General features: G+C 44.3%; 1 protein-coding gene and 1 pseudogene across 1 annotated transcript in view; both read left to right on the top strand.

Moving 5' to 3' along the window:
* LOC102018302 overlaps window positions 1-1573 on the top strand; it is a 3097-nt pseudogene extending 1524 nt beyond the window's left edge.
* The window catches only part of Ak5 (adenylate kinase 5), a gene marked incomplete at its 5' end in the record, with an annotated part of 209082 nt that overhangs the window by 148582 nt on the left and 39224 nt on the right, over window positions 1-21276 (top strand).

Here is a 21276-nt window from a genome sequence, read left to right as displayed (position 1 = left end):
GAGATAGAGACAGAGATAGAGATATATGTATGGTGAGCTCTGTGAGATGATTGATTCATCAGATGCTGTAGTCCAAGTTCTTGATGCTAGCAAGCCAGTGAGAAACACACACACACACACACACACACACACATTGAGCCTCACTTGAAAAAACAAAAACCTCACTTGAAAAAACAAAAACCCAGGAAACATCCCATTTCTGTACTCAACAAATGTCACCTTGTTCCAACCTGGGCAGCAAGACCGTGTGCTGCTGTCCTCTCCCCGGACTCTCCAACACTTGCTGTCCATGCAAGTCCCACCAACCCTCTGGCAAAGGAGCGTTCATTCAGCTCCTGCGGCAGTTGGGAAAGTTGTGCACTGACAAGAAGCACATCAGCACCGGTTTCATCCAAGTGTGGGCAAGAGCTCTGTGATGAACACACTGCGTTTCAAGACAGTTTGCAGCGTGGTTGCCGTACGAGGCGAAGCTAAGGTCTGGAGGTGTGTGACCTTGATGTGTCACGTGTTCCTCATCAACTGTGCAGGTGTGGTCTACCCCTCTGAGGACTCAAAGACAGGCCCCTGAAGACCACTTTGGTGCTGTCCTGGAATAAGCCAAGCCAGACTATACAGTAGGACATACAAGATGTACAAGATTGTCCTGGGAGAACACTAAGGACTTTCTTCAGAAACTCCACACTGGGAAATTATTAAAGGGTGGAGAGCCTGACTTGAAGACTGTGGGCAAGATGGTCTTAATGACTGACAGAGGGGCAGACCCCTTGCTTTGTCAAGCCACCCAGTGCAGAGACGCCACAGTCCCCCAGCTTCCCACTTCTTCATCTCTGGAAGACACTCCCAAAGCAACCCAGTGCAACCTGGAAGAGGAAACTGCATTTGGAATCTGTCATTGAGAAAGAAAAAGAAGATGTCCACATGACGCTAACTGTGAGATGCAGCAGATCCTTGCACGGGTTCACCAGAACTTTGGCAGAATGAGTGTCATGCTCTAGTTTTCTGGGGATGACCTGGTCCCTGTGGAAGTGTCAGACACTGAAGATGAGCTGAGAGCTTTTCTGCTGATGAAGAGGAACAGAAACAACTAGAAGATAAGGAGGAAGAGGCTCACCAGGAAGAGGCTTGCAGGAAGAGCAAGTGGGAGATGACACCAAAGCTGTGACTATAGCCCTAGATGAGCAGATTGCAAAATACCTGAAGTTTTTAAACAAAGCCAAGGCTGAAAAGTTGTCAGCAGTCAGAGCATCCAAAGGGTTAAGTGAAAAGGCTTTTGCAGAATCTAAAGAACAAAGAAAAACGCCTAGCAAAGAAGTAAATGATACAGAACCTACTAAAAAGGAAAGGAAGTGGAAGGCGTAGAGAGAAGAGGAACGGCCAAGTAAAACTCGAAGGGCACTCATATCTGAGGAACAGAGGTGAGGGTATGGCACCAGAGATCCCAAAAAGTTGGTGTGTGCCACTGTAAAGTGCATACTGTGAAAACTAGTGCATACTGTGAAAACCAGAACAAAATGAAGACCAGTGACTCAGAGGGACAGAAATGCAAACCAGAAAATTCAGACATAAGCGGTAGTATCTAAAGAGTTTATTAAATTATACTAAAATGTGCAATTAGAAAACATACATACATATATACATGCATTTAGAAGTTTATAGCCAGGATAACTCTAGAAGCCTGCCCCATGACTGCATGAGGCATTCGGGGGACATCTAGACACAAACCATAACATTCTGCCCCTGGGCCCCCACAGACTCATTCTCATCCCTTTATGCAAAAGACATTTTAGTCTACCTCTGTTTCCAGAGTCCTAATAGTTTCAGCATTGCTGAAAAGTCCAAGTCCCAAGTCTCCTCCAAGATGTAAGACAAACTCTTAGCTGGGACCCTGCACAAATGAAAAGTTAAACACTTCCACCATTCAATGGCACAAGATAAAAATTACCATTGCAAAAGGTACAAACAGGGGGAAACAAAGCATTGGGATCAAAGCAAATCCAAAATACAGCAGGGCAAACATTAATTTTTGTAGCTCCACATTCAACATCCCAGGAAATATATGGCAAATTGTGAGCTCCTTGTGGCTCCAGCTCTATGGCATTTTTGGTGGTTGTAGCTCCCATGGCATCTCTCTTGGACCCACTTTGCACCCTCCTTGCAGCTTTCCTCAGACAATCCACATTCCTGGCTTCTCCAAACTTCTGGGGTCTCCACTGCACCTTTCACTTCACACTCATAGCTTCATACACTGCCCTCTCAGGGGCACACTGCCCGGCCTCCCATTCCTTCTAAAATCTAGGTAGAAGCCTTCATAACACCAGAACTCTGGCACTCTGCATGCTCCTAAAACCAGTGCTATGTGGATGATGCCAAAGTCTGCTGCCAGCTGGAGCAGTAGCCAGGCTTTCTTCTCTCTTGGCTGAAGGGGTCAAATGCCTGGATCACTGAGCATTCTGAACCTGATTCTGAGGAACAAATTCTCTATGCTCTGCCATTCTGGAACTTGGCTTTCTGTGGCTTTCTCCTCAAAGCAAAGTCTTTCACATTGGCAGATTTGGGGCTGCTCTTGGGCCATCATTTCTGTTCTCCTGTCCCTTCTCAGAAATCCAGATCTCCTCAGGTCTGTCTTTGCACTCCACAGCTTTACTGGAGCTTCCTTTCTGGCCAAACTCACAACATTTTACATCATCTTGCTGGGCTCTTTGCTCTTGATTCTCAACATAAATCTGGCTAAAAGCCCCCAACAATAGCCATGCTACTGCCTCAACATTTGACTGCCTTGAAATTTCTTCTGCCAGATTAATTAGTCTACAGCCCTTAATCTCAGTTTTAGGCAACATCTCTGGAAATGAGCAAAATGCAGACAAACTTTCTGCCAAGCCTTAACATACATCATCTGGACTCCAACAACCAATGCAGTCCTTCGCAGCAGAAACCTCCCAAGCCTGGTCTTTACCAGTAGGATTTCCATCAGCCTTCTGGTCTTCTGAGCTCTGACCAGAATCTCCCATACAGAACAGCCTAAGATGTTCCAGCTCTACTCTTTCAGGTGACATTTTCCAAACTCTTCCCACAAGCCATTCCCAAAGGTTCTTGAACCACATGGTCAGGTATAGTCACAGCAACGACACCACTCCTAGTACCAAATTCCATCTTGGTTACTTTTCTCTCATTGCTAGCACAAAATGCCTGACACCCAAAATCAGGGAAGAAAGAGTTTATGTAGCTCAGTGTGTGGAGGTTTCAGTCCGGCTGAAATACTCTGCTGGCTCCCAGGCCAGAGGGCAACAGTTCATGGTGGCAGAAGACAGCAAAAGCAACAAGAGCAAAAAGGGAGGAGCAGCAGCAAGCAAGCCTCTTTCCCTCCCTTATATTGTATGCAAGCTATCTGACCCCAGGAAATCCTACCTTATGCAATAAGAAATACCAGGTATATAGATTAAGTTGGAAAAACTAAAACTCTCAGTAGATGATGGGATTATCTAAGTAGAAAATCCAGCAGAGTGAACAAAAAAATTCTGGGACAAATAAGTAATAGCAAGGTTGCTGGATACAAAGCTATTACATAAAAGTACATTTCTTTCCTAGATAACAGCAATTAACAAGTGGAATTTGAAATACAAAACACATCATTTGCATCAGCACTCCCAAAAATAAAATACTTGGGTATAAATCTAACAAAATATGTGCAGTATCAGTATGAGCAAGACTACAAAACTCTTTTGACAGACATCAAAGAGGAATGAGAGGGATGGAGAGATATTCTGTGTTTACAATAGGAAGACTCAATATTGTCAAAATGTCGTTTCTTCCCTACTTGATTTATAGAATCAATGAAATCCCAATCGATCACAGTAAGTTATTTTGTGAGTACTGACAAACTGATTCTTATATTTATAGAAAGAGATAAAAAATCCAGAGTAGCCAATTTAATATTGGAGGAGAACAGAAGAGCAAAGTCAAAAAACTGACACTACCTGACTTCAAGACTTACTGTAAAGCTACAGCAATCAAGAGTGTGGTACTGGAGAAAGAATGTACAAACAGATCAGTGGAACAGACTAGAGATCCAGAGAGGCATCCACAGAAATATAGTCGGCTGATCTTCCTGGATCTCCTACAAAGCAACACAGGCAATACAAGGAGCAAAGACAGTTTTTCGCTGAATCATGATGGGAGAACTAGAGGTCTATGTGTCATCAGATGAATCTGGTCACAGACCAAGAATTAACTCAATAAATAAATAAATAAATAAATAAATAACAGACCTAAATGTAAAACTATAAACTCCTACAAGATAATGTAGGAGAAAATCCAGATGACCATGGCTATCGCAATGACTTTTTAGAGAGACCACCAAAGGAACAATCCCTGGAAGAAATAACTGATAAGCTAGACTTCATTAGAATTGAAAACTTGCGGGGCTGGGGACTTAGCTCAGCGGCACAGCACCTGCCTGGCAAGCACGAGGTCGTGAGTTCGATTCCCAGTACCGGAAAAAAATCAAAATAATAATAATAATAATAATGAGAAGAAGAAGAAGAATTGAAAACTTGTGCTGTTTAAGCAGGGCGAAGAGTTGCTGAGCCCATACCCTGAATCTGAAAACTGCCCAAGGTGGACAAAGGTCACTTGAAGGAAAGTATCTGCTGCTCCTTGTCTGTACAATTTTTGCTCCCACAAAACACCTGTTAAACACAGAGAACTCTACAGCTTAGGCCCTCAAAACCTGGAGCTATGTGTCTGCAGCTTGAACTGCCGGGGCAACAAACAGTTGCTCCACTGACAACAGCAAGGTCTTTTCCCGGAAGACTAAAAGCCAGCAACTCAGAGGGCGCCCTGTGTCAGCAGTGCTTTCCCACGCAAGCTTCGAGACACGCTCTCTCCTCTCACGCATGCGCATTGAGCGTATACTGCCTGCTGGGCTCTGCGCTAGTGTAGACAGTGGGTGCAGACACATGGGCGCTGCCCTGGAAAGTGAGTTCATACTAGAGAAAGATGCGTGGGCACAAAGTTGGGTCCAGGGAAATTACTCCCAGAGAGCCCATTGTCCATTCATTTATTGAGCCAGTGCGGACTGCACACCTGCCATCCATCAGCTGCTGTCCTGACCCCTGGGGATAAATTGGAGAGCAAGGACAAATAATGCTTCTTCTCCAGCTGACTTACTTCTTTGAGGAACTAGAAGAGGTGATTGTGTATTTCACTGAAAATCAACCTGAGGCTGCAGACATCTGCTGTGTGAGAATGCTCATTCCTTGTAGCAACAGAGAAACATTTACATATCGTGCAGTTATTTCCTCTTGCTTCCAGCCCACGGTTGACAATGAGAATAACACTTGGGTTTTGTTGTGATTTTCCTGGTTGGTGCATGTTTGTGGTACATAATGGTCGCATTCACCGAGGGGAGTTGGCACATGCACATAACACAGCTTAGTTCTTTTTCCATCCTCTTCCCCTCCCCTACTCCACCTTTTGGTCCCTTTCTATTCAAAAGAAGATCTATTTCCCTGCTTCTTATTATCTATCTTTTATCTTGCTCTTTATATTTTGGGTTTCTCATATAACAGATGACACATAATATTTAAACTGTGTGTCTCATTTATTTCACTCAGCATTATGGTCTCTAGGTGCATCCACTTTCCCACAAATGGCATCTATCTTTCTTTAAGGCAGAGTAGTGCTCCATGGTATGTAAATACTACCGTTTCTTTATCCATTCATGTGCTGATGGACATATGTATAGGCCACTTTCAAGATTTAGCTATTATGTGTTATGTACCTATAAACATGGGTATGTATCAATCACTGTAATATCATGTCTTTAACTCTTTCAGGAAGAGACCTAAAAGGGGAAGAGCTGGGTCAGATAGGTTTTCTAGATTTAGTTTTTTGAGGAATCTCTATAATGATTTCCAGAGTGGTTGTACTAGTTTACTACATTCCCACCAACAATGTAGAAGGGTTCCTTTTTCCTCACAGCCAGGCCAGTGTTTGTTATTGTTTGATTTCTTGATGACAGCCATTTTTTCTGGAGTGAGATGGAATCTCAGTGTTGTTTTAATTTGCATTGCTCTAACGACAGGAGATACTCTGGTTTCTCTTCAGACTGCATAAACCTTTCACCTCTAATGACAAGCGATGTTGAACATTTTTCATGTCTTTAGTGGCCATTTGTGCTTCTCCTGAGAAGCATCTGTTCATTGTAGTTGCCCGTTTTCATTTGGGAAGGATCTCATTTGTTTAAATTCTGCCCTGTAACCATCTCTGGCAGATGCACCAGCATTTCTGCATCATAACAGGTTGCTGTAGTGCAGGTAGCTATCTTGAGTGTTCTCAGTTTTGTTCTTCTTAAAGCATAAGATCTCTAAGATGCCGCCAAAACACCCTGCACCTTCTAAGGCTTGATTAATGCAGTGTTACTACATTAAATTAGATGACATGACTGCAGGAGACATAGCATATTTAGGATTAAAACTATAAAAATAGATATTTATAGGCACTTTTCTGATGATATCTGAAATTCACAGTTTTTCACAATTCAGGGCTGCTCTAGAAGTGTAACCCCAAAGAATTTTGGGAGTTTACTGTATGGCCATTTTGACCATCTTGGTTCTGTCTATTCAAGAACAGGGAATATCTTTCCATTTTCTGATGTCCGCTTCAATCTCCTTTTTCAGAATGTTGTAACTTTCCTAGTTTTTTTTGTTTTGTTTTGTTTTGGTTTTGGTTTTTTTTTTGGTACCAGGAATTGAACTTAGGACCTTGTGCTTGCCAGACAAACACTGCTGCTGAGCTATATCACCAGCCCATGTTGTAACTTTCATTGTAGAAGACTCTCACTTCCTTGGTTAGGTTAATTCTTTAGTATTTAATTGTTATTGATGTTCTTGTGAATGATATTTTTTTCCTAATTTCTTTGTCAGTGAATTCATTATTAGTGTAAAGAAACACTATTGATTTTTGTGTGTTATTTTGTATCCTGATTCATTGCTGGATTTGACTATTAATTCTAGGGGTCTTTTGGTGAAATTTTTGGGTCTTCTATGTAGAGAATCATGTCATCTGCAAATGATAATTTGACTTTGTCCTTTCCTATACATATACCTTTTCTTTCTTTCTCTTGCCTAACTGCTCTTGCTAATGTTCTGAGGACTGTGTTGAACAGGATTGCTAATAGTGAACATCCTTGTTTTGTTCCTGATTTTAGTGGGAAAGCTTTCATTTTTTCCTCCATTTAATCTGACACTGACAGTAGATTTGTCCTAAAAGGCTTTTATCAGATTGAGATAAAAATCTGCCTATTTTATTGAGATAAAAATCTGCCTTTTATGCCTATTTTCTTCAAGATTTTTATCATAAATGGGTACTAGATTTTGTCAAAGACTTTTTCTGCATCTATTGAGATAATCATGATTTTTGGCCTTGTTTCTCTTTGTGTGATGAATTACATTTATTGATTTGCATACGTTAAACCATTCTTGCATCTCTGGGATGAAGCCTACTTGGTCATGATGTATGCCCTTTTTAGTGATTTGTTGCATTCTGTTTGCCAGTATCTTGTTGAAAATTTCTTATGTACATTAAAAAGACTGGCCTTTAGTTCTCTTTTTTGGTTGGATCCTTATCTGGTTTTGGAATTAGGATAATGGAAGCTTCCAGAATTGCTTTGGAAGTATTTTTTCCCTTTAAGCTTCATTGAAGAGTTTGAGGACTACTGACATTAGATGTTCCCTGAAGTTCTTATATAATTTGGCAGTGAATCCATCAGGATCTGGACTTTTCTTTGGTAGGTCTTCATTACTTATTCAAATTCATTGCCTGTTATTGGATTATTTGGGATTTTTTTAATCTTCTTAGTTCAATTTTGACAATTCATCTATCCATTTCTTCTGAGCTCTCCAGTTTATTGGCATAGAGGTATGTGAGGTAGTTGCTAGTAATCTGGATTTCAGCAGTGTCTGTTGTGACTTCATCTTTTTCATTTCTAATTGCATTGATTTGGGTTTTTCCTCTCCTTTTGTTTCTCCTCTGCTTTTGTGAGCTTGGGTAAAGTTTTGTCTATTTGTGTTATTATTTCCAAGAACCAGCTCTTCAATTCATTGATTCTTTCTTTTATTTTTTAGCCTCCATTTTATTCATTTCTGCTTTGATCTTTCTAATTTCATTCCTTATATTAGCTTTGGATTAACATTGTTCTTGTTTTTCTAGGACCTTAAGGTACATAATTAAGTTATTTTTTGGCTTGTTTTATTTTCCTGATGTGGCCATTCACAGCTATAAGCTTCCCTCTTAAGACTGCTTTCATTGTGTCCTACAAATTCTGGTATGTTATACTAGCATTATCATTTAATTGTAGAAACTGTCTTATTTCTTCCTTGATTTCTTCTGTGATCTGTTGATTATACAAGAGTATGTTGTTTAATTTCCATGTGTTTGCATACTTTCCATGGTTTCTTTTTCCACTGATTTCTAGTTTCCTTGCACTATGATCTGACAATATCATGGTGTAATTTTGATTCTTTCACATTTACTTAAACATGCTTTATTGGCTAGTATGTGGTCCACTTTGGAGAAAATTCTACATGCTGCTGAGAAAAACATATATTCTGCTCTTGGGCAGAACACTGTAGATATCTATTAGATCTGTTTGTTCAAAAGTTTGGTCCAACTCTGATACTTCTTTGTTGATTTTTTGTGTAGTGGATCTGTTTGTGACAGTTGGGTATGGAGGTCTCCCACTATAACTGTATTGATGTTTATCTATCTTTTATGTCCAGTAGTATTTTTTATGCAGTTGGGTGCACCGTTGTTCAGTGTGTATATATCTAAAATCATTATCTCTTCCTATTTAATTGTTCCCTTAACCAATATGTAGTGCCCTTCTTTGCCTCTTCTGATCAGTTTTGGCTTAAATCCACTTTCCAGATTTGATGTCTGGTGGCAGAAAAGCATTTCAAGATGTGTCAGACAAAGGCACAGCCTGATGTATTAGGCAGAGTTAGAAAAATAAGAGAAAATGGGGCTAGAACTCAGCTTGAGGAGCCAAAGGAGGGTACAGTTCTGATGGAAAAGAACACATGGGCCCATTAACGGAGGAGTGAGACCAGCTAGAGTCCAGTTGATCATTTTCTCAATTCTGGTTTTGCAAAGAAGGGTCTGAAGAAGTCCTTGTCACTGGAAAGGTAATCCAGTCTCCTCGAGATCATGGTGTGTGGCTGGGGCAGGCTCAGTTTTGAGCAGGCTGTGCTGAAATGTTTTAGGAAAGTGGCTGGAGATCGTCGGTGCCCACTGGTAGTTGAATGCCCCTGTAAATCTCTTCCTTTGATTTCCTCAATCTTGAAAGAAGATGAGTTGTTACATAAATTTACAGCTAACCCACCTTCTATTGCCAGCTTTTAGACAAACATTCCCTAAATGCAGAACTAAGCAAAGATCTAACGGGAAGTTTTAAGGTAATAAAGGAGACAGATAGGAAACGAAGGTCAGGCTTTGTTCTGTTTTGTTACCTATTGGGCTTCTTTAGGCCCAAGTGAGAAGTCACTGTTTTCAGCAAAAGCAGCTTTTAAGTCCCTGAGTGCATCAGAAGAAACACAAATCATGCTTGTCCGCATGGTGGCCTCTGACTGTGTCAGTCCAGACAGGAGATGGTAAATGGTAGCTTGCTCTGGAGCGGCGGACTGGGGAGGAAAAGGCCATACTTGAGAGGTATTTGAGAGGCAAAAGCAACAGGACATCCTGTGGGAATGGATATGGGAGCCCAGGGGAAAGATGATGAAAACGACTGCTAGGCTTTAACACGCACAGCTGGGTGGACGGTGGTGACATTTGCCTGGAAGGAACGCGATGAAAGGGCCAGATCTGTAGGGAAAGAGCATGAGTGCAGTTTTAGACGTTCTGAGTTCAGAGTGCGTCACACATCCACAGGGAGAATTCGTGTGGGCGATTAGAGGCCCAGGCCTGGTGTTCAAGGGAAAGATCTAAGCTGTGAGTGTAAAGGTCTGAGCCTTCTGAACACAGACAGGGCTCGGAGGAGTGGGGCTGAGAGCGAGGAAGAGAACAGAGCGAGAGGAGAACAGGGCTTCCAGCTGAGCACCGAGGACAGCGCAATGCGGGGTGGGCGGGTGGGCGGGTGCGCAGGCAGCAGAGGACGCAGGAGAAGCAGTGGCTGAGCATTCCAAAGGCCGAGGGAAATGACCCTTCAAGAGCAGGGCGCATCCAGTGACTCTGAGGAAGCAGAGGGAGATGGAAAATCACCTGGAGGAAACTGTTAACTGTTGTCCTAAAAGTTACGGAGGAAATTGTGTGTGTGTGTGTGTGTGTGTGTGTGTGTGTGTGTGTGTGTGTGTGATGGACGACACTTAAGCATGTCGAAAAACTCCTAGGAAGGATCCCCTCATTAGGGAGAACACACAGACAGATGGAAGCGGACCTGACTGCGGCGGGCTGGACTCTGAGGGCTCCCAGCCTGCGAACACGCGTGGGAGCCAGAGGTCGGAAGCATGCGCTCCTGACGGTGCCTGGCGGAGGTCAGGGGACAGCGGGAGGTCGAGCTGTCCCGGAACCCTGCAAACAGCAGGACTGCCAGGCAGTTCCCAAACTCGTGGGAGTCAGTGCCTAGACGCTGATTTTGACCAATCACCCTTTTCATTTTTTTCATTCATGTGGCCAGTGTGTACGGGGGCGCGCAGGTGCCAGGACGCAGTGTGGTGGCCCTGGCGGGACGGGTGGGGCTTTGCAGCTGCGCGCTGCGAGCCTGGGGCCGAAGCTTGCCGCAGGACAGGAGGAGCAGCGGGGCAGCGGGGGCCAGGGCCCTAGGGAACTGGAAACACATCTGACTTCCGAAAACTCTGTGTCACGTGTCCAGTGAGCGCTTCATTAAACAGAGTATTTCATCCTAGTAATCCGGCCAGGATTACTTTAAATCCTGCTCCTTCTTCCTTCTCTAATAATTAGAGTAAACATTACTTTCCTTTTTTCTTTTTTGAGTGACAGTTCTTTCAGTTTTTCATTAGCCCATGTTTGCGGGAATAGTGTTTACACTCCTGTGTGGACTTGGTGCCCGTACACAGCACATCTCGGTTGCTTTTCATCCGCTCCCCTCCTTTTAGGTCCCCTTGCCCTTTGAGAAAGCCCTGCCTCCCTACTTCCTGTTATCTTTTATTGTGCTCTTACGTATAATTTGGATTTCTCATATAAGGCAAACCCGTGGGGTATGTAAGCTCATATGTCTGATTTATTTCACTTAACATTGTGGCCTCAAGGTAAACCCATTTTCCTATGAATAACTCACATCTGTCCCTTTCAACTGGAGATTTCTACCTGTTCAATGGATGTAATTTGCAGACTATTTGGATCAAAAGATATAATCCAGCCAAGTGTGGTGGTGCTAACCTGTAATCCAGCACTTGGGAGGCTGAGGCAGGAAGATTGCCATAGGTTGAGGCCAGTCTGAGCTACATAGTGAGTTCAAGCCCAGTCTGAACTACATAGCAAGACCTATCTTTAAAAAGCTAGACAAAGAGGCAGAGACAGAGACAGAGACAGAGATTCTGTTTAAAACCACCTGCCACAGTAGACCACCCAGTGAATTGTTCCTTTCTTTCCTTCTAAAGACGAAATTCTTCCTCTCATTTCTTTGCTTCTCAGGAGGGAGGGCCATATCATGCACTTCTTTTGTGTCCTCTGCACTGTGACAAGGATACAAATAGACTTACAGCATAAAATCACAAGGCCACATTCCCCAGCCAGAACAGTTTACTGTAGTGTGTGTTAAGTGAATTTCCACAATGATATTAGTTTCTAAATTAGGAAGTATTACATTTATCCACATCTGTGAAGTTGTATTTGTAAAGCTGATTTAAGATGGCGCCATTCCCAAAGCAGTATTTTTCAGTGGCACAGCCCTGCGCTTGATTTGTTTGAGGACTTAGTAAATGTAGGTGACATGCCGCCTCCCTTCCGATGAGCAAGTCAGGTTTCGTTTGTTTTAGGCTGGATTTGGTTTGGTTGTGTTTTGTTTGTGGTACCGGGGACTGAGCCCAAGGCTTTCACACTAAGCTATGTTCTCAACCCTCTTTTTATTTTCTATTTTGAGGTGAGGTCTCTCTCACTAAATTGCCCAGGCTGGAGCCAAATTTGCAGTCCTCCTGTCTCAGTCTCCAGAGTGCTGGGATTATAGGCATGTGCCCTCACACCTGGCCACAAATCTGATTTTTAACCTCATAAGTTAGTAAAGGTACATTTCCACAATTCTTGACTGCCGAGTCAGGGATGTCCTTGAGATTTTCAGCGTAAATATTAAGTTCTGAACAGTGATGTCATATCACTGAGGTTGCCAATTTTGAGCCAGGGGTTTAATATATTTTCAATATTTCCACACTTGGAAGACATAAAAATAAATGCTTCATGTCTGTGCGTGCCGGGCACTGCCCATCACGGGAAGATGGGGGAAATCTTCACAGGAGGAGATGAGAAGTGGTAGCGCTCTTTATTTTAAAGCATGAGGCCTCTTCCAGGGGTGGAAACATGTGAGGGACTAAGCAGAGCGACTGTCTGCTTTGCTTCTTTTTAAGAAGCCTATTATTCTTTCCAGACAGGTTGTATAATTAATGGCATGGGCTCTGCGACCTCTTATTAATGGGAATAACCTTGAATGCCATGTCATTTGCAAGGCAAGATGAAAATATTTGTGAAACACAAAAATGTCACTGCCCAGCAAAGAGGAGGAAGTAGAAATCACCACCCTCTGGGATCGCAGGGACTTGAAAGACAGGAAACTATTGCTACCAGAAAACCAAATAGCTCGGGTGCTCATGTGGGTACGGAAGGAAGAGGGGCAGAAAAGAGAAGCAAGGAGGTGCAAAAACCTGGAACCCCAGTCTAGTAGGAAACCCGGACTCACACAGACGCCAGTGTGGGCGGAGAGGGGTGGGACGAGCTTGCCCTCGGGAGCTTTTTTTTTTTTTTTTTAAGTTCTAGGGATCAAACCCAGGGGTGCTCTGTCACTGAGCTACGTTCCCAGCCTGTTTTGTTTTTTATTTTGAGACAGGGTCTCACTCAGTTGCCCAGGCCAGCCTTGAACCTGTGACCTCCTGCCTCAGCCTCCTATGTAGCGGGGGTGATGGGTGTGTGTCACCACCACGCCTGGCCGGATCACCCTCCCTTCTCCCAGCGCTCGCGCCTGTCTCTGCTGCGGGAGGGTGTTAGCGCAGGGTGTTCACGCTTCTCTGTGCCTGTAGGTTATGCCTGGAGACATGGACAGTGCCCATCTCACGGCAGCTTCTCCATTCCTTGCCTTATGCTTGACAAAGTAGAGGAGGAAAAATATTTGTTCCATAAATAGAATGCAGAAGAAACCCAAAAGGAAGTGTAGGGAAGGAGCCTGACTTGGTGATCTATAAACAGAGAACAGGAGAGAAGACAAATTCAAAAGGCAATTGTGATTTTTTAACATATATACAGAATTTTTTGAGGAGGAAGGGGGTTGGGACAGGGTCTCACTGTGCAGTTCAGGCTGGTCTTGAGCTTTCAGTGATTCTCCCGCCTCAGCCTCCCGAGTGCTGGGATTACAGGTGTGCACCACCCCGCCAACTTAAAATTTACATATTTTTAAAAGGGGATAATTAGCATGCTAAGGGATCCACAGACTGTCACACAGACAGAGATGGCAGAAGGATCTGGAAATTCCTAGGTAGAGCAGAACTTTCGGGGGTGGGGGGAAACCAGTTCGAGACACTTGCTGGCTGTCCACACCGGGGAGGGTGGCTGCGGCCTTGCTCGAGGCTCTGTTCCCTGCATGCTGCGCAGTGGCCTGGCTGGCAGGTCACAGTGAACCACGCAATGCGGAGATCTCCCATCTGCACGGCCTGTGTCACAGCAGGAGTCAGACTTCTGTATTGCTCTGTAAGGCAGAACCGAGTCCAGAGCTAGAAATTACAGACACACCATTCAGAGCAGTAGGTAAAGAACTGTTATCCAGATGAATACCTCTTTCAAGGGACTCAGACAAATTCTAAGCAGCCATTCCTCGGGGATGTTAAAAATAAAAGGATTTTTCAGAGTGGGAAAATTACATGCCTTCCAAAGTCCTACTGGCTTAACAATGGGCCAAATGGAGTGTGCGTGAGTGACGTGTGTGTGTGTGTGTGTGTGTGTATAACGTACTCCCCACCACCGCCTCTGAGAAATCTACACATAGCCTCCCCCAGCCCCTGCTCAATCCCTGAAATCCCATCCCTAGGGAACCTCACGGGGTGAATATTATCACTACACGTTCTCTCATTGTTTATGGTTAGCTTTTGTTATCTAACCCAATATAACTCCCACCAATACAATTTCAGTCCTCTTGTTAATTATGCAGTCTGCTTTAGCTTTGAATTCAGACCAGTAAAAATCATTCTATTGTATAATGTCAACAGTTGACAGTTTTTGTTCAGGAGACAGCCTCGTTGGTGTGCTGAGGCAGAAACATGCTAAGTCACCACTGCCGTGGGCCCCACAGCAGGGGTGAATGGGTACGCAGCGGTGAAGACCGTGGGCTGCGAAGGTCAAACTGCCTGGTTTGCGTTCCGACTCTGCCCATTGCTAGTTGTATGGTCTCACACGTCTCTGTGCCAGTCTCTTGCTTGCAAAGTGAGAATTCTGTGAGGATCCAATGGGATAAAAATGGAACAATAATCATTAAAACGTACTGAGTATCTACTCCAAGTCAGGCACTATTCAATTATCTTAACAACCCCTGCCCTACTTCCGAGTTTCAGTGAGGCTTAGAGACATTAAACAACTTGTCTTAGATCACGCGGCTAGCGGGTGGCAAAGATGTGACACACTCCGCTCTGTACCGTAGAAAACCTGTGCCCCTGACTCCCACAACCCGGGCCGCCTAACGTAGAAGGCTGCTTTCCACCCCTGCATTTAGGAGGGGTCTTTCTGAGCAAGAACCTAAAGGAACAGCGGTAAAGAGGGCTAATTTCTCAAGTGCTTACTCTTGGGTACTATTTGAAGTACTTTCTGTGCATTACCCCTTGGCACACCCTTAACAGGGTCTTATCTTTGTTCCCATTGTATAGATGGAGAACCCAGGCACAGATGTGTTCAGCAATATGGCAAGGATTCCACGCCAAGCAGTGTGGCTTTGCCTAGTTTTAATGGATGGCGCCCTGAACCCCATTCAGCTCCCAGACCCAAAGGAGACAGCGCAGGGATGAGAAGGACTCGTCAGTCAGTGCCCATTTACCTCTTCCGTGCTTTTTCTAGAACCTTCCATGAGACCAGCGCAGGAATGGGACCAGAGGAGCAGGCACATCGGTGTCCCTAGCTGGGGCCTTCTGTGTGCTGCTTTCATCTGTAATTTAGAAGCTTGACGGCTTGTGAGGGACACAGCTAGTCCTAAACAGTAAACGCCACAACAACAATCCTTTCAAAACCATTTCGCTTTTTAGTTCACCTTGTCTGGGGAAACCAGCAGAGAAGCCAAGCTAACACTTCCAGTGCCTGGCATATATTCATAGCCTTGCAGAAAGTCAGAGTCAACAGCTTTAATTCAGTGCCTGTCCTACGCCAAGAGGTCCTGTGATCTGGTTTAATCTTCCCCAGGACTCTGGGAGGGTACTCCCTTCCTTCCCAAGGTCCCACGACTGATGGTGTCTTCACTCCGGTTCATCTCTTCCCAATAAGCCCTGCAGCTGCCCGGGAATGCATAGCAACCACCTCCCATCCAAAACACACAAAATTAACTGGCTGATATTTTATTCTAGTATTTTCACAGGAGTTAATCTCTCCACATTCTTATAAAAGAAGCAAGCCATAGAAACAGGTGTCTAAAACTGAAACAAAAAAAAGTGAAGTCTGTGATGTCTTGGCTTTCGATGCACGGTAAACTTTCATTTCCTTGGTGTTTTCTTCAATTTAATTATTTTTTTATTACTTATAAAACCAAAACTACATACTTTGAAAAATTCTAAAACATATGAAGAAGAAAATTAATATTAATGTTAGGTAGTATTTCCTTGACCATAGATATTAAGTAAAGTTATAATCAGGTGAGAAAAGGAGACGTGTTAATCAAAGGGAACAGAGATCAACAAAATAGTGATTGTAATAAATAATAATGAGTGCACTGTATATTTCAAAATTGCCTAAACAGTAGATTGTAAATATTTTCTGTACAGAATTATAATTAGCTAGGCATGGTGGTGTACATCTATAATCCCAGCATTCAGGAGGCTGAGGCAGGAGGATCACCAAAAGTTCAAGACCAGCCTGAGCTACATAGTGAGTTCAAGACCAGTTTGAACTACCTAATGAGACCCTAGGTTAAAAAAAGAAAAGAAAGAGTTATATGTAAGGTAATGACTTGATATTAATCTGATTAATCATTACACTTTGTTAACATAGATCAAAACATCACATTGTACACCATAAATACATACAATTGTCAACACAACTGTCAAATACAAACGATTATCAAATAAAAATAAAAAACATTAGGCGATGGTGGCTTTCCTCAGGACAGCCCGCCCTGTGTCCTCCAGGGTGTACTTTTGTCTTGCTTCCACTCAGCCCAAGCTCGCTCTGCAGAGCCAGTTCCTCCCCAACTCTTCACTTTTACTTTTTCAAATGAACTTTGCCACCACACTTTGCTCATGTTGTTCAAAAAGTAGAAAATTTAAAATTAAAAACAGATTTTCACTTAATGATGTAAATGTCTCATGTTACAGAATAATTCATGTAATAACACATTCTAGTGGCAGCATCCAATGTAACTCTGTGGGAGCACTGCACTTGTTCCTATCATTTCCCTGCTGCAGGACTCCTAGTTTTCTGTTCATCCTCTTACTCTTATGAATAGTGTTGTCACAACCCTGACCCATCAATGGCCCCATATCCTTTCCCTGAATCTCTGGTTATTACCCCAGGGATCATAAGGGCCAAAGGGTATAAAGGGGAGAAATGCAACATTTCTACCTCTCTCGGATCATAAATACTTCAATAATAAAGCAAGGGTTATTGATGGGATGCAGCATTCCAAGGAGGAAGATTTTTAGATAAGGCTGTTTGTTTAATTATTTGAAATACGACCTGTCAGAAGAGGTCAGGTACGGCCCTCCCAGGCTCAGGCTCAGAGGAACTAAATATAGCTGAAGTATCTGCCTTGCAGTCTTCCCGCCCACCAGCCACCTGTGCGGCAGGCTGCACAGCTCCAGATGAGCAGCAGTCATGCACGCACACACACACGCACACGCACACTTTTCCTCAGACAAGTCAGCTCCACACTCAGCCCTTCACTCAGAGCGTCACTGGGTCCAGCCAGCCGCTGGAGTCCCCTGCCCTTCCAGAGCCAGTACGGTTCAAAACGTCCGCCACACCGCGGCCTCTCCACGCACACGGACTTCCTTGTGTACCTTCCGCTTGTCCCAGAACAGCTCCGCAGATCCCAGGGCCTCATCTAGAGGGAAGCCGGTCTTCACAGGAACAGAAGCAATGTGTAGAAGCAAAACTGGGAAACAAAGGTGAACAAAATTTTCAAAAGCTATTTCAGGAAGAGTTAGAGCTTTAGAAAACCCGTGTTACAGACACCTTTTATGCCGTTTCCAAAGTGAGAACTAAAACCTTGCCAATAACTGAATGCTCCCGCACACCTGCTTTGCGGTCACATTCCCAGGCCCTCCCCAGAGGCTGCCACTGGTCCGCTTTTGGCTTTGGTTTTGGCTTTGGTTTTTCTGAGACAGGGTCGCACTCTGTCATCCTCTGCGGTTTTGAACTCACTATGTAGTCCAGGCTGGCCTTGAACTCTGAGATTCTCCTGCTCAGCCAACCGAGTGCTGGGATTACAGGTGTGAGCCACCACGCCCCGCACCACTGTTCTGACTTCAGAGTTTACCAATCCCACATCTGCCTTTGTATTTCTACTACATGCATCAGATGCCTCCAAATCGCAGGTTCCAGAATGCAGGTACCGTGTTCACTTCTTTCTCGCCAGCATCTAAAAGAATACTGGGCACATATTCAAGACATAGTTACTGACTGTTAAATAATGTATTCCTAGGCAATATGAGGGATTTTCTGTGTTCTCACTTCCTTGGAAATTGGCATGTCGTCTGTGTGTAGGCCTCTGCAACTTGATTTTCTTCTGCGGTCTACACTGCTTACGGGACTGTTTCACAAGCTTTCAGTGCTGTATTCTATTCCATGCTCGGACTGCACCTGTTCTTGTGGTGGGAAGCTAGCTCATTCGCAGTTTTCAACTTGTTAAATTAGTGTGGTGAACACTCTGATGCTGTCTTTTTGTTAAATCAATTAAGAGCTTCTCTACAATAAGTAACAGAGGAGGAAGCCGAGAGGTCTGTCTCTTGCTGCTGCTGAGTCTCAGCGGGGTGAACTGAGAGTTTGTCAGTCTGCTCGGCGCTCCGGACATCAGCTTTCTCGAAAGGGCAGTGAGGCACCTTGGCCTGCCAGTGGGCTGTGCATCTCTCAGCGGGCTGTGCACCTTCAGCCTCATTATGCATTTCCCGACTGCTCTCACTCAGTTGACCCTTTCAGTTTAAATGGAATGAGTATATCCCAGAGGTGACTGGCTTTACGAAATTCTATCACTTCCAGCGGTCGTACTCTACTCGGAGTGGATAGAGCAACTCTAAACTAGAAACTCCTTCAGCACGCTGGACAGTGGTTAGGAAGCCCAGCAGACGTCTTCTGTGCAGCCCTCCCCCATTCTTCTAAATCACTTGGGTTCCTCGGCCCTGTCCTTATAGGTAACAGGACTTTTATCCTCGTGATGGCATGGGAAGGCTCACCCATCCCTCCTCCAGGATCTTTCTGACGTCTGTGAAGACTCACCTGATCCAAACGGTTTGAGGAAGAGGCTTCTGGTCTTTGGCTCTGTGTGGTCAACACGGGATGCTACCTGTCCAAACTCGTGTGACCCACTCAAAGGCTGGCTGCTCCGTTTGTAGCCTGCACGTGGCTGTGAGCAGCTGGACCACAGGGGCAGTCAGCCCCCCAGCCACCCCTGCCGAACCACCAGAGGTCCTGGCATTGCCTACAACTATCAGCGTCTCCTTGATTTATAAACCATCACCCCGTCTTTGCCCTAGAAGAGTGTTGTTCTCCCTGGCTGGAGGGGGGCATGTTGGTTCATTTCCATCTCGGGAAGGAGCATGTGACTCCCTTCACCCCAGGAGTCCCAGGCCCCCAACAGCAGAAAACAGGACACGCTAACTTCTTCATCACGTATCTGGCTAGCTGTGCTTCTAGAGGCCTCGCCAACTGTTTTCATGTTTGTATTTGCTCTGGAAATGACCGCATTCACAGAACATATATTTAAATTTTGTAACCCACACCGCAGCTATCTTGTTGACTAAGGTTTCCAAAAAGATTTACTAGATTTCCCAAAATGAAATGAATGTTTATCACCAAAAAAAAAAATTTTTTTTGAATCTGGCAAAGTCAGATTGAATAGATGACACTTCTACCTGTAGCTCTCCTCTGGGGAATATTGTAAGTGATTCCATCTGGCACACATTCCATCAAGCACCATATCTGGCACAATTAGATGGCCTTAATCTTACACACTGCGCTAAGTGGGTCCAAGTTACCATTTAAATGGAGACATTCTTTGCCAAGCTTTTTTTTCCCTCCCGGAGTTTAATTTATAGGAGAATCTTCACCAAGAGTTAAGGTCTCGAGCTGCACCTTCACTCTGGGCAGAGGTCTTGAGCAAGCTGCTTAACCACGTCACCCTCCCTCCTGATGTATGGGAAGCTGCCTCCACTGCCGGGCAGGGGACACCCATTCACGCCTACTGAGCAGGCACTTAGCTGAGTGTTTTGCCTATTTTATCCACACCAGAGCCCTATCTGATCCACACGATTAAGCTCATTTCATAGATAAGAAAATTGAGACTCTAAGTATGAAATTGCCTGGCCAGTGTAACACGTGTAGTTCATTTTCAAAGCAGGACTTCCATCAACTTCTTCTAACTCCAAATTGGCTATGGTATAAATGTTTGTAAGTGCCACCCAAAATGTATGTTGAAATCTAGTCACTAACAGGAGGGTTTCAGGAGGCCTGTAGGTCATGAGAGTGGAGCCACCACCACTGGGATTAGCGCCCTTACAAAAGCAGCTCGGGCTCTCACCAAGCACCATATCTGCAATGTCCTGATCTTGACCTTCGCAGCCTCCAGAACTGTGAAAAATCAGGTTCTGTTGGTCACAAGCCAGCCAGTCCATGGTATTTTGTTATAGCAGCCTGAACGAACTAAACAAAATCCAGTTCTCAAACCCAGCAGCCGCAGCTGACACTAGAGGCACCTGGGGAGTTGGTGCGCCCACCACACCCAGGCCCAGCGCTCAGGATTCTGAGGCAGTTGTTCTGGGAGTGCTGGCTGAGCGCAACTGTATTTTAAGAGCTCCGCAGTAGGTCCTGCTGGGCCTCCTCACAAGACGAGACCAGCCTCGCTGCCGCTGGCCAGAAAGGCAGTGTAAGCTGAAAAAGATCGAGTGTGCAAAGGTAGAGCAGACGGAGCCACGAGGGGCAGCGGTTTCCAGGATGTACGACAGTGTGACAGTGGAGATGTGCAGAAAGCGTGCTAACTCGTGAAGTGATTGTGCAGTTCTTCGGTCCCTGTGCTGTCATGCACCTCAGAAGCGGCCAGCAGCGTCTGCTGCAGAAAACCCTCAGAGAAGGCCCAAAGGCATTGAGGAGTTCCTCCCTAGAAAGGGTGTCTTAATAGCTTTTAGGGAGCTATAAAGGTAAGAATCTATCACTGCGATTTCTTCCCCAGCTACAAAGCCCTGTGAATGTAGGGTATGGTGGTGCACACCTGTAATCCCAGCACCCAAGAGGCTGAGGCAGGAGGATCACTTTGAGTTTGAGGCCAACCTGGGCTACAGAGTGAGTTCAAAACCAGCTTGAACTACATACTGAAACTATACCCAAAAAAACAACAACCAAAAAAAAAAAAAAAAAACAGAGCCCTGTGATGATGTTTGTGGGGGGAGTTCACTGCTGCTTAAGAGACACTCCTCTCTGGTCTCCCCAAGAATAGTCTGACACCATCCCTTCTATGAAAGGAGCAGTTTTGTGTTTTTTTGTGTTTTTTTGGTTTTGTTTTGTTTTTTATTTGAGAAACTTTTATTTTAAAAATAAAAGGAGGAAAACATTAACAGACAGACAACCTTTTATAAAATAGCAAAAGAACAGTACAGACAATACAGAGTTACAAACAAAGTGGTAGGAAATTAACAATGCTTGTTGTATTACATATTGATATCT

This window comes from Chinchilla lanigera, unplaced genomic scaffold, assembly GCF_000276665.1.
Source record: "Chinchilla lanigera isolate Chin_1 unplaced genomic scaffold, ChiLan1.0 scaffold00022, whole genome shotgun sequence".
NCBI lineage: Eukaryota > Metazoa > Chordata > Mammalia > Rodentia > Chinchillidae > Chinchilla > Chinchilla lanigera.
The sequence above is the reverse complement of the archived record's forward strand: the minus strand, read 5'-3'. Positions and strand labels throughout refer to the sequence as shown.